A 12769-nucleotide genomic window follows, 5' to 3' on the forward strand; every position below is an offset into this window, starting at 1 on the left:
CACTGCCGCAGCAGTGTCATCTACTCCGCTCCAGCAGGAGCTCAGTTCAGTTCTAAAATAGTTTTGGATATTTAAAAGCAAATTGAAAAGCAAGTTTGGTCCACTGCCGCAGCAGTGTCATCTCCTCCACTCCCGCAGGAGCTCCGTTCCCCGCAGCAGTGTTTACTCTTCCGTTTCCACAAGTACTCTATTATCCATCCTTTGCCATCAGATTGTTGAAAAGCAAGCCAAAGCAAGTTTGATCCAATGCCGCAGCAGGTTTATCTCTAGAGCTAGTTCTCCATCAAACTTGCTTCCACTGCAGCGGTTATACCATTCTCCTCCGCTTCCGCAGAAGTACATCACATATGACCATCCCCAGCCTACCACCTTAGAGGCCCACCCATCTGACGTCATGAAAATCAACTCCCGTCCGATGTCACAAGAAGCCTTCCAGCGACTTACCCCTTTCCACTTCTGATACCTTAAGCTTTGCACTCTGCAAGTTTTTGGGGGGGTCATCAACATCATCCTGGCGGCTGTCCTGCATTTATTTGCAGCTTTTGGGGGGAGTACTCTGGGTTCGGGCCGAATACCGAGCCCGGAGCCCTCTCCTCGGACAGCACGCCAAATACGCATTTATTCTATCTGACTTATTTGTAAGTGTGAACTCGTGTGTGTGTGTGTGTGTGAGTGTGTGTGTGTGTGTGTGAGAGAGTGTGTGAGCAGCTGCAGTTTCAGTTCAGTCACTGTGACTCTGACTGACGGAGGTTTTTGTACGACTCTTTATCACTGTGTGAACACTGGACCACTGTGTACACTCTTACAGTAATAATGTCCAGCATCTTCAGTCTGGACTCCACTGATGGTCAGAGTGAAATCACTGTTAGATCCACTGCAATCTAGATGGAGTTCCTGACTGACGGACATTTGCTGCATAAATCAGGAGTTTAAGAGTTTCTCCAGGTTTCTGTAAGTACCAGAACATACAGGGTGCCGAGTTGCAGGTTCCTACATTACTACTGAGTTTACAGCTCATCTCTACAGTTTCTCCTGGTTTGGCAGGTTTCACAGGAGTGTGAGTCACTGTGATCTGAGATCTACAGCCTGAAAAACAAATAATTTCTCAGTTTAAAGTATATATTATTTTACATATTGTTAAGCTGTGTAAAATATTTAAATGATTTATTTCAAATATAAACTGTTCACCTTGTAGTATAAAGCAGTATAACAGTGTCCAGATGAAGATGATGAAGGTCATGTTGATGAAGATTGTTGTGTGTGTCAGTGATGAAGTGTTAAACTCACAGCACTATAAACACTCTCACACACTGAAGATCTGATCAATATGCAAACACACTCCACATCATTTACCTGAAGACAGTCACTCATTAACAGACACAAAACACAATCACTGAAGTGAGAACAGAGTAAAAATAATGTTTTTCATAATATTTGATCTTCTACAATAGCCAAAATGTTAAAAATGATATAATTCAATTCAGTTCTGAATACATAGACCAACTTCAGTATATCAATCTGAATATCTGCTGTCAGAATATTTTTCCTATTCCTAATATCTTCCCAAATTTTACACCAAATCCATGTGTGTTCCTGCAGTTTAGGTTAATAGGTTAATAGGTTAATCCCCTTCAGCTAAATACTCTTAGACAGCGATGCCATAGAAATGTACAGAGCAAAAAATGTACAAAAGACAAAACTCTAAAGATGGCTGTGGACTTGTTTCTCTAAGGTCTATAACTAGAGGAGGCTCTGAAGAGTTTTAAAGGGATATTTTACATAATAATGAAAACCTGTCATAATTTACTCACTCTCATATGCATGTTCCAGAAATGTATGATTTTCATTTCTTCTGCATTAAGTTGAAACATGTCTATTCACATGCATTGAAATACGTGGTGCACATGAGACCAGTGACCAACAGGGGGAGCAAGAGACAATCCATCAGGAGCAGAAGGTTAAAGTTCAGAAATGTAAATCAAAGACATAAGCTCTGCTCAAATTTATTTTGTTGGTTAGAATTTGCTTTATGTGAGTAAAATATAGGCTATTTTTTTTAAATGGCAGATGACTGGAAAAGTCATGGAAATTCATTGATCATACGATGTAGAGGACTGACTGAAGTATAAACCAGAGAGTATAGGCTATGCAAACGGTAGTAACGCTGTTGTTTTCACACAACCTCATTTGTAATCTTATTAAAATAAGCCTTTAAAGACATCATGGATTTAATTACTTCCAGATCATTTGATTAGATTGTTGACTTGAGCTTTCCCAATCTCTGTTTGTCTGATCTGTGGTATATACTGTGAAAGTAATGAGAAGATTTTAAAAAGAAAAACAAATCTTTGATCATACGCCAAATACGGAAATCATAATGTGGCCAAAGGTAAATTATTAGAAACAGAAATGAGTCCATCAGGTCCATTTGGTCCAAAAGGTTTCTCTCTTTCACGGCTCATTTTGCTCTGAATCAGTTCATCTGTGACTCTTGTACATGATGATCTAAACAGCGGCTTTATGGAAGATGATTAATAATCTATTCAAGCAATAACATCTTTATGATTCACTTTACAGTTTGAGTGTATGAATAATAAGAAAAAATAATCATGCTTTATAAAAATACATGAACAACCATTTGAGCATAGATAAACCAACAATTATCTGAAAAAATATGATCAAAATAATTTCTTATCTTCAGTAATATTAATTAAGTGCTGAAAAATAGATATTAAATTAATTTTTGTGTCTATTCACTGTTGAGTGTGTGTGTGTGTGTGTGTGTGTGTGTGTGTGTGTTTGAGCAGCTGCAGTTTCAGTTCAGTCACTGTGACTCTGACTGACGGAGGTTTTTGTACGACTCTTTATCACTGTGTGAATGTATAATCACCCACACAACTATTACCAGAATCTGTTCTGCAATGGAAACTCTGACAGTAATTGTGGTGTTTGCAAAAGACTCAATAATCACACCGTGTAGCTCTGTTTATGTTGCCTTTTATCAACCGACGTAAAACTTACATTTTCCGACCTTTGCCGTAAATCAATGCTATAAACTTTAAAGGCACAGTAACCTGTCACTTGCAGTGCATACAAACATAGTCCAACAGGACCCAATGTGAACGTTTTCAGACATAACATTTTCCCCCCACCCCCCTGGAAACTGAAACATAACATTTAGCTCACATTCCCCAGTGTCACTATCACCCTGTCACATAGTCCCCATGCCAGACAGGTGGAACCCTCATTCTCTGAGGGCGTGCTGGCCGTGAAATGGCGTCAGGCGGTACTGGTGGATTACCTCCCAGCCGGTTAGCTCTTGGCCTAGGCTGCCAACCCAGAGCTGCTGCTGGGAACAGAGGTGATGCAGGTGCTGAGGGAGCTGCGACTCTGTGCAGGCGGTTTGAGTGCCAACGAGTCCCATTCTCCAGTCTGTAAGTGGCCGGCCCCAACTGCTTAGTCACCCGCAGGGGCTCTGACCAGTATGACTGTAACTTATTTTGGCGGTGGAGGTGTTTGATCCTGACCCAAACCCCTGGAGAAATTGAAGGGGTCTGCACTCTGTGCGTGGCATCAAACCTCTCTTTCATCCGAGCCTGCGAACCTTTTACCTGAGCTCTGGCTTTCTGGAGCCCTGGGCTCCCACGTGCAGAAGCTGGCTCAGCCCTCAAACAGTCCAGTGGTTGCTTTAGTTCGCGCCCAATCATGAGCAATGCAGGTGACACTCCCGTGGTGGAATGCTTGGATGCCCGGATGGTCAGGAGAGTTTGGTTGAGTGCGTCGTTGAAGATTTTCCCTTCCTCCAGACAGGCTCGGATCCCATTTTTGAGAGTTTTATTCAGTCTTTCCACCCCCCCATTACTCTCTGGGTGATACACTGCCGTCCTGATGTGCTTGATGGACCGTACCGTGAGAAACTCTGTGAACTCTCCAGACACAAATTGGGGCCCGTTATCCGTTGTGACGACACTGGGGAGGCCCCAGCGCCCAAACAAGTTGTCCAGGCGGTCGATGATGGAGTGTGCAGTGATGGAGCTCAGCTGAAAAACCTCTGGCCACTTTGAATGAAGGTCGTGCACAACCAGGAGGTAGCGAGCGTGAGCCGGTGCCCCGTGAAGTTCTCCACAGAGGTCGACCTGAATATGTTCCCAGGGTGAAGACGGCCAAGAGGTCGGGGTGAGAGGGGCTGTGGCAGGCTGACCAGTTTTCCCACTCAGGAGGCAGCAAGCGCAGTTACGTACCAGCTCCTCCACATCAGAGTCTATGTGTGGCCACCACACTGTGTCACGGCAGCGCTGCTTCACTTTGACCACCCCCAGGTGCCCCTCATGTGCCATGTGTAGCACTCTGGACCTGAGAATCTCCGGAACGACCGCACGGTGGCCACGGGCCAGGCACACCGCCCCCCAGCAGGAGAGCTCGTTGCGGAAGCGGTAATAGGGGAGTAGCTTGTCATCCACTTTGGCAGGCCAGCCATCCTGGACGTAGGTACGGAGAGTTGTGAGGGCCTCGTCAGCAGCTGAGGCCTGCTGCAGCTCCGCCAGAGTGACTACTGAACTGAGAGGCCCGTGCAGGATGTGGACCCAGTCTTCGTCGCTCTCTGTGTCTGATGTCACCCCGCCTGTCTCCTTCGTCACCGACACAGCTCTAGACAGGAGGTCGGCCACCGTGTTGGCCCGCCCAGGCATAAACTCCAGACTGAAGTTATACTGGTTCAGCCTGTCAGCCCACCTCAGTAGTCTCATGGGCCTGTGCCCCGAGCCTTGAGTCGCCAGCAGTGCCGTCAGCGCTTGGTGGTCTGTGCGGATGGTAAAAGGCCTCCCATATAGATAAACATGCCAGCGTTCGCACGCCCACAGACAGGCCAGGGCCTCCCTCTCCCCCACCGAATACTTCTGCTCAGCTGTAGTAAGTGCCCGAGAGGCGAAAGCCACTGGGCGTTCCACCCCCTCTTGAGTCTGGGAGAGCACAGCACCTAGCGCCACCCCGGAGGCGTCGCAGGTGACCATGGTGGGCGCGGTCAAGCTGAAATGGGTCAGTGTGGGTGGGGACGTGAGCTGCCGTTTGATGATGCACACAGCTTCGTGGCAGGCCGGAGTCCAGTCCCATGTGACATCCTTCCTGAGTAGCCGGCGCAGGGGGGCCGTTGAGTCAGAGTAGTGTGGCATGAATCTGAGGTAGTAGGCGGCCATCCCCAGGAAGGAAGACAGCTGGGATGGCGACTGCGGGTCTGGTAGGGACAGAATGGCCTCAGTGTGTGACATAATCGGGGCGATGCCCTCCTTCGAGAGCCTGAAGCCCAGGAACTCGACCTCCTCAACCCCGAACATGCATTTCTCAGAGTTCAGTGTGACCCCATGCTGTTCGAAACGCTGAAAGACCTGCTCCAGGCGATCATCATGCAGTGCGGTGGAGGGCGCATGCACCACCACGTCATCTAGGTAGATGGAGACACCCTGGATACCAGCCAATATGAGTGACATTATTTTCTGAAAACAGCTCGGGGCTGAGGACAGTCCAAATGCCATGCGCTTAAATCTGAAAACCCCCACGTGCGAGACAAACGCTGTAAGGTCCATGCTGGCCGATGCTAGAGGGACCTGCAGGTAGCCGTTACGTAAGTCCATCTTACTGAACACAATGGAGCCATGGAAATGGCTAGTGAGCTCCTCAGCTGTAGGTAGGGGGTACTTATCAGGGATGATGGCTTTATTTACGTCTGTGAGGTCGACACAGAGTCGCAGTCCGCCCCCTCTTCTCTTGGCTATCACCAGGTTAGACACCCACGGTGAGGCATCGACGGGCTCTATGACGTCTGCCTCCACCAGGCGATGCAGCTCGGCCTCCACCGCGTCACGGAGAGCCAGGGGTATGCGCCGTAGGGGCTGGATGACAGGGCGGACTGCCAGGTCAACAGTAGGCTGGTGTACAAATCCAGTCATGCGGCCCAGCCCGTTGAACAGTTGTGGGTAGCGGTCAGGCCAGGAGGCGGCGACCTGCAGGACATGCAGGCCCCTAGCATCACTCACAGTAAAGCCCAGGGCAAGGAACAAGTCTAGGCCCATAATGTTAGCTCCCTTCCGGGTGATACAGAATTTGGTGGCAGGCGCACATTGTTGATCATATCTGACGGGGAGGCAGGCCACACCCAGAGTGGAGATGGGAAAATGGCCGTAGCCTAACAGGGGTTTAGCCGCTGCTTCCAGAGGCACTTGACTGAAGAAGCGGTCATATGTGCATTTGTTCAGGATTGACACTTTAGCCCCTGTGTCCACGAGGAGTGGAATGAGAGCTGTGCCCACACGGCAAGTGCAGAGCTTGAATGAAGGCTGTGAGGTCTGTACAGTGTTTATGGGAACAGCAGCAGTATCATGGCAAGCAGGAGAGGAGCGACAGCAGCGTGCAAAATGGTTCAACTTGTTGCAGTTACGACAACGTTTTCCCTGGGCAGGGCATGACTGATCTCTGGTTGCATGTTTAGAGGAGCCACAGTTGCTACAGCTCTTGTGCCCACTCTCCCTGGGCCCCCTGTCCACTCGCTGTACGTCCAAACTGTCACTCACCCTGTCAGCCGCCACTGCAGTCTCTGTGTGCTGAACTAACGGTGGTGATGACGTCACAGGTTCGTGCACAGCGCGGCCGAACTTGCGCGCCTCCATTAGGGCCGTTTCCAACTGCTTCCCAATTACTAAAGCGTCCGCTAGTGTCGTGGAGTCTGGCTCTAGTAAAAGTCTCTCCCTCAGTTGGTTACATGACGTTTTCTCTATTAACTGGTCAACTATAAGTCCATCCTCCAAAGCCCCAAACTCACAAAGTCTAGCCAGCTCACGTAATGCTGATACATAGTGGGAAACGGTCTCACCCGGCTTTTGGGTCCTCTGACGAAACTCAAAACGGTGCATCCGCCGGCTTCTTCCGGAGCTGAAGTGAGCCTTCAAGGCGGCCGTGGCTGTGACGTACTTATCATCCGATAAGGTGAGCGTGGCGAAGATTCGCTGTCCCTCCTGCCCGAGACAATGGCGCAGAAGCGCGCACTTCCTCGCCTCCGCTAGATCCGAGTGTCCCAAAGCCAGCAAATAGTCCTCAAACGACGTCAGCCAGCGATCCCAGGGAACCGCTGGATCACCGGGAACAGGCAGGAAAGGTGGCGGTGGTGGTAAGACAAGTTCAGACATCCTCGTTCGCCAAATGTGGTGTTTGCAAAAGACTCAATAATCACACCGTGTAGCTCTGTTTATGTTGCCTTTTATCAACCGACGTAAAACTTACATTTTCCGACCTTTGCCGTAAATCAATGCTATAAACTTTAAAGGCACAGTAACCTGTCACTTGCAGTGCATACAAACATAGTCCAACAGGACCCAATGTGAACGTTTTCAGACATAACAGTAATAATGTCCAGCATCTTCAGTCTGGACTCCACTGATGGTCAGAGTGAAATCACTGTTAGATCCACTGCCACTGAATCTAGATGGAGTTCCTGACTGGAGGGTTTTTGCATAATAAATCAGGAGTTTAGGAGCTTCTCCAGGTTTCTGTAAGTACCAGGACACACAGGGTGTCGAGCCGCAGGGTGTATCTCTACTGAGTTTACAGCTCATCTCTACAGTTTCTCCTGGTTTGGCAGGTTTCACAGGAGTCTGAGTCACTGTGATCTGAGATCTACAGCCTGAAAAACAATTCATTTATCAGTTTAAAGTAGGCTATATATTATTTGACAATTTTAAACTGTGTAAAAATTATATTATTTAAATGATTTATATCAAATAATGTTCACCTTGTAGTATAAAGCAGTATAACAGTGTCCAGATGAAGATGATGATGAAGGTCATGTTGATGAAGATTGTCGTGTGTGTCAGTGATGAAGTGTTAAACTCACAGCACTATAAACACTCTCACACACTGAAGATCTGATCAATATGCAAACACACTCCACATCATTTCCTTGAAGACAGTCACTCATTAACAGACACAAAACACAATCACTGAAGTGAGAACAGAGAAAAAAAAAAATATATATATATATTTTTTTTCTACAATAGCCAAAATGTAAAAAAATTATATCATTCAGTTCTAAATAAATCTACAGGACAAACTTTATTTTAATCTGAATATCTGCTGTGAGAATATTTTTTTACAGTAGTTGGAGTGAAACGTCGCTGTTAATCCCCAAATTTTACATAAAAAAAAATATTTTGGTAGGTCTATTTTTCTATTAATCTATATTAGTCTGCCCTTACATTGCTTTAATGTGTTATTAAATGTCATATCCATGCGGAGTGAATCCAGCATTTATGTCACTTCAGAAACTTTGCAGCACTGGCCGTCGGTTCTCTTAGCAGCAAAAAACAAAACAAAACAAAAAACCAATAGTTTTATTCAATGGATTATATAAACTGTAGCCTCGAAAGCGAGCCAAGACTTCACTGAGAGACTTTGAGAATATTTTTTAGTTGGATTGAAACGTCGCTGTTTATCCCCAAATGTTACACCAAATCCATGTGTGTTCCTGCAGTTTATGAACAGACACGAGGATCATCACACACACGAGTCTCTGTCAGTCACTGAATAACTGAGTTTGATTGTCAATCACGTCTGTCACGAACTGCTCTGAGACACGAAGGTTGAGGATCCAAATGCAGTTTTATTGAACGGAGGAAAGACTTGAAGTCTTCACAGGGAATGAATGTGAAAACCAGGCTATTATAGAGTGAGTTAAACAAGGTAATGACACGGTGAATGTGAGTGTGGATGATAGTCTGAACTCAGGATTATGGGGAACGGAGTGTGTGTGGATGTGTGGTGTTGTCCGGGGTGGAGCGCCCTCTGATGGTCATCCTGGACACTCTCACTGATGACCGTTACAGTCACACATGATACAAACATCTGCACTTTTATTCATGTTTATAAAATACATTTAAATAAATATGGTGACATGTATGTGCTGTTTTTGATGGAGGATTTGACCTGTTGGGTTATCTTTCATTTTTTAATAAATGTTTATATTATTGCTAATTCCTCCATACATAGATATTAATATAAATTATTATTATCTGTTCTGAATTTGAGTGATGTATTTAAATGATGCTGTTAATATCTGAATAATGAGGGATTAACTTGATAAATCAACAGACTTATTAAACTGCTCAAGCTGAACTGAAGTGTTTGAGCAGCTGCAGTTTCAGTTCAGTCACTGTGACTCTGACTGACGGAGGTTTTTGTACGACTCTTTATCACTGTGTGAACACCCAGTTACTAGGACAGTGTACACTCATACAGTAATAATGTCCAGCATCTTCAGTCTGGACTCCACTGATGGTCAGAGTGAAATCATTTCTAGATCCACTGCCACTGAATCTAGATGGAGTTCCTGACTGGAGGGTGTTTGCTTTATAAATCAGGAGTTTAGGAGCTTCTCCAGGTTTCTGTAAGTACCAGCTCAGAGGCTGATAACCCCAACTCTGATAGACGTCAGGACTGGTTTTACAGGATATAGTAAATGTGTCTCTTAGTTGAACAGATTTCACTGCAGGCGTCTGAGTGACTGTCGGTTCACCGACTGATTCTACATCAAGAAGAATAAATAAACATTCAGAATTACACATTTGGATAATATTTCAAGCACTGTTAATCAGTTAAAATAGTGCAGATTAACTTCATATTTCCTCACCTGTGAAACAGCTGGAGAACATCCAGATGAAGATGAAGATGATGAAGCTCATGGTTGCTGATGGTTTAGATTCTCAGTGTTCAAACTCAGAGTTATAAATCCTCCTGAAGCACACACACACACACACACACACACACACACACACACACACACACACACACACACACACACACACACACACACACACACACACACACACACACACACACACACACACACACACACACACACACACACACACACACACACACACACACACACACACACACACACACACACACGATGTGCTGCAATGCAAATCATCTCTATGTAAATCTGTGTAAGGATTCCAGCACATGATGCTCATAAATCATAACAGTGTTTAGGAGATTTTGTCCATGTTACGAGTCATAAACATTTGTTCATGTGTCTGAAGCTTCAGGCTTTCTGATGAATCAAATGACAGAGTTGCTACACTAGTATGTCACTGTGAACTTCATTACAGGGCAAAGGTCATTCCAGAGGTCACAGGTCATCAGAATGTATTAAAATTGCTATAATCATTAACAATGCACTGAGATGAGCGATAGAGTCAGTAGTTTTGATAGAACAGTTATGATGAGTGATATCTTCATTATTATCTTGATAAACTTCGAGGGAAAGATAAAGCTGCTTGTAAAAGCTCAGAAACATATGGTGGCAGTTTTGTTTGTTTGATTTGATATTAATATACAGACTTTTCTCTGATTCTGAGCATATTAGAGTCAAACTCGTCTGTCACAGGACTGATCATAACAGAGATGATTTCAGTCTTAAGTCAGTTTTGAGCACATGTGTAGGTTTATGTGTGTGTGTGTGTGTGTGTGTGTGTGTGTGTGTGTGTGTGTGTGTGTGTGTGTGTGTGTGTGTGTGTGTGTGTGTGTGTGTGTGTGTGTGTGTGTGTGAGAGTGTTTGAGAAGCTGCAGTTTCAGTTCAGTCACTGTGACTCTGACTGACGGAGGTTTTTGTACGACTCTTTATCACTGTGTGAACACCCAGTTACTGTTGATCCAGTGGCGACTCATACAGTAATAATGTCCAGCATCTTCAGTCTGGACTCCACTGATGGTCAGACTGAAATCTGTTCCATAATTTGCTCCATTGCCAGTGAATCTAGATGGAGTTCCTGACTGTTGTGAACTAATGTAATAAATGAGGAGTTTAGGAGCTTCTCCACGTTTCTGCAGATACCAGGAGAGACATTCACCACAACCATAAGTACTATCTCCAATTCCTCTGTTAGTTTTACAGTTTATAGAAACTGTTCCTCCTTGAACGGCTGCTTCTGAGGGAGTCTGAGTCACAGAAACCTGGCCTGTAATTTCTGTGAATGACATTTCATAAGATCATTATTACAACAATCATTAAAGTCAAAGTATCCAGTACAAAATCTAGACTGAACATTAAAAGCATATAAATCACATCTTGAGTTATTAATAGAGTAAATGAACCTTGAACAGAAAGAATGAGAGTCCAGATACAGACGCTGATGATCATCATTCTTCTTATCGGTGGTTTACTTTCAGTCTGAATGAAGAAAAGCTGTCAGTGATGAAGTGTTAAACTCACAGCACTATAAACACTCTCACACACTGAAGATCTGATCAATATGCAAACACACTCCACATCATTTCCCTGAAGACAGAAGAAACACTCACATTATGTTTGTGCAACAGCTTTGTATAGATGCTTATTTACTTGTTGCATTATTTTGGGCTGAGCTAAAACACAATAATGAGTGATTTGATGAAGACACTAAATGTTCTTGATTGACAGTAATAGTGGAGAACAGCTGCGTTCAGCAGAGAGACGGAGGAGAGAAACACCTGTTGTTTGAGCATCGGAAACTCAGTGGTTGTTTGTTCTATATCTCTCAAAATTTGAGACATGGTTTCCACATTTGTCTGCTAGAAATATAACTCACTTGGACATGTACAACACAATCACAGATTATGTGAGTTATTGTCAAACACAAAGGGGTCGTTGTTGAGACATAACCCTGTCCTGTTGTAACTCAGGCTGGGGATCGATGGAACAACAAGAGCTAATTTGCTGAAATAAGATCCACACAATCTAAACGTGTGCAAGAATGTTTTTGAATAATAAAGAATATTAAGTTTTGAATAAAGTCAACAATTTTAAGTAACAAAAAATGTATTGTATTTTTTAAGGACTTCAAATTTAGCACAAAAACAACTGTGTGTGTGTTTGTGTGTGTGATCATGTGTGTGTGTGTGTTTGTGTGTGTGATCATGTGTGTGTTCTCAATTCCTGTCACACAACAGTTCAGTCACTAGCTATGTTGCCATCCTTCTATTTTATGTGAATTTTGGGATTGACTATCACATAAAAAAAAACGTCGGATGGAAATGCCGAGATGAACATCAATTCTAAAAATGTGCAGAAAAAATTGTATGTGCTCAATTGAGGTGATAATGTTTTTATCCGATAAGAAGACATGCACATAAACTATAATGGAAACATATTCATAAATCCCTCAATGCGCAACAAAAAACTCACATGATTTTGTCTTAACAGGGTATGTGATTGATAACTGGAATCATCTTAAGGGTTTGGTTGTAATATTTTGAATGAACTGTTAAAACTATCCTCACCGCAAACAGCCGTAACATAGCTAACTGTTTTAGCATGTGGGTTTGAAGTTAGCATGAGTGTAAAGCATCACATTAAACTAGAGAAATATCTACTTTAGATATGCAAGTCAAATGTATCTACAATACAATGATCGTTCGGCAAATAATCTTTATGATATTTTTTACTTTTCCTCCTGAAAATTAGTTTTTGGTCATAAAACGTACAATGTTGATCACAGTCACATGACACTTCTCCTGTGAGGTGATGCGGGTGGGTGGTGGACAGTAACGAAGTAAATGTAATTCGTTACTGTACTTAAGCTTTTTTGTGTATCTGTACTTTCCTGAAGTATTTCAATTTGGGGAGACTTTTACTTTTACTCTACTACATTTTCAAAATCAGTCGTTCCTTTTTATTTATGAGTGGATAAAAACTTAATGGTAAAACGAGCCACCAATCACAGTACAACGCGTGTTTTGTTTTGAA

At 43.9% G+C, this 12769-nt stretch overlaps 1 long non-coding RNA gene and 1 gene segment (V, D, J or C); both read right to left on the reverse strand.

Annotated features, from left to right (window-relative positions):
- Positions 1–686: 686 nt before the first annotated feature.
- LOC309508984 lies at positions 687–7893 on the reverse strand. The gene is made up of 3 exons (XR_014209746.1): positions 7778–7893; positions 7383–7669; positions 687–801 (listed from the first exon to the last, which is right to left on the reverse strand). It is a non-coding gene; the product is annotated as an uncharacterized lncRNA (long non-coding RNA).
- A 1325-nt stretch (positions 7894–9218) lies between these two features.
- On the reverse strand, positions 9219–9797 carry LOC309508965 (Ig kappa chain V region K29-213-like). The segment is given in 2 exons: positions 9671–9797; positions 9219–9565 (listed from the first exon to the last, which is right to left on the reverse strand).
- Between the last annotated feature and the right edge of the window lie 2972 nt (positions 9798–12769).

The sequence above is a fragment of the Leuciscus leuciscus genome (genome assembly GCF_965113295.1).
Source record: "Leuciscus leuciscus genome assembly, chromosome: 11".
Lineage (NCBI taxonomy): Eukaryota > Metazoa > Chordata > Actinopteri > Cypriniformes > Leuciscidae > Leuciscus > Leuciscus leuciscus.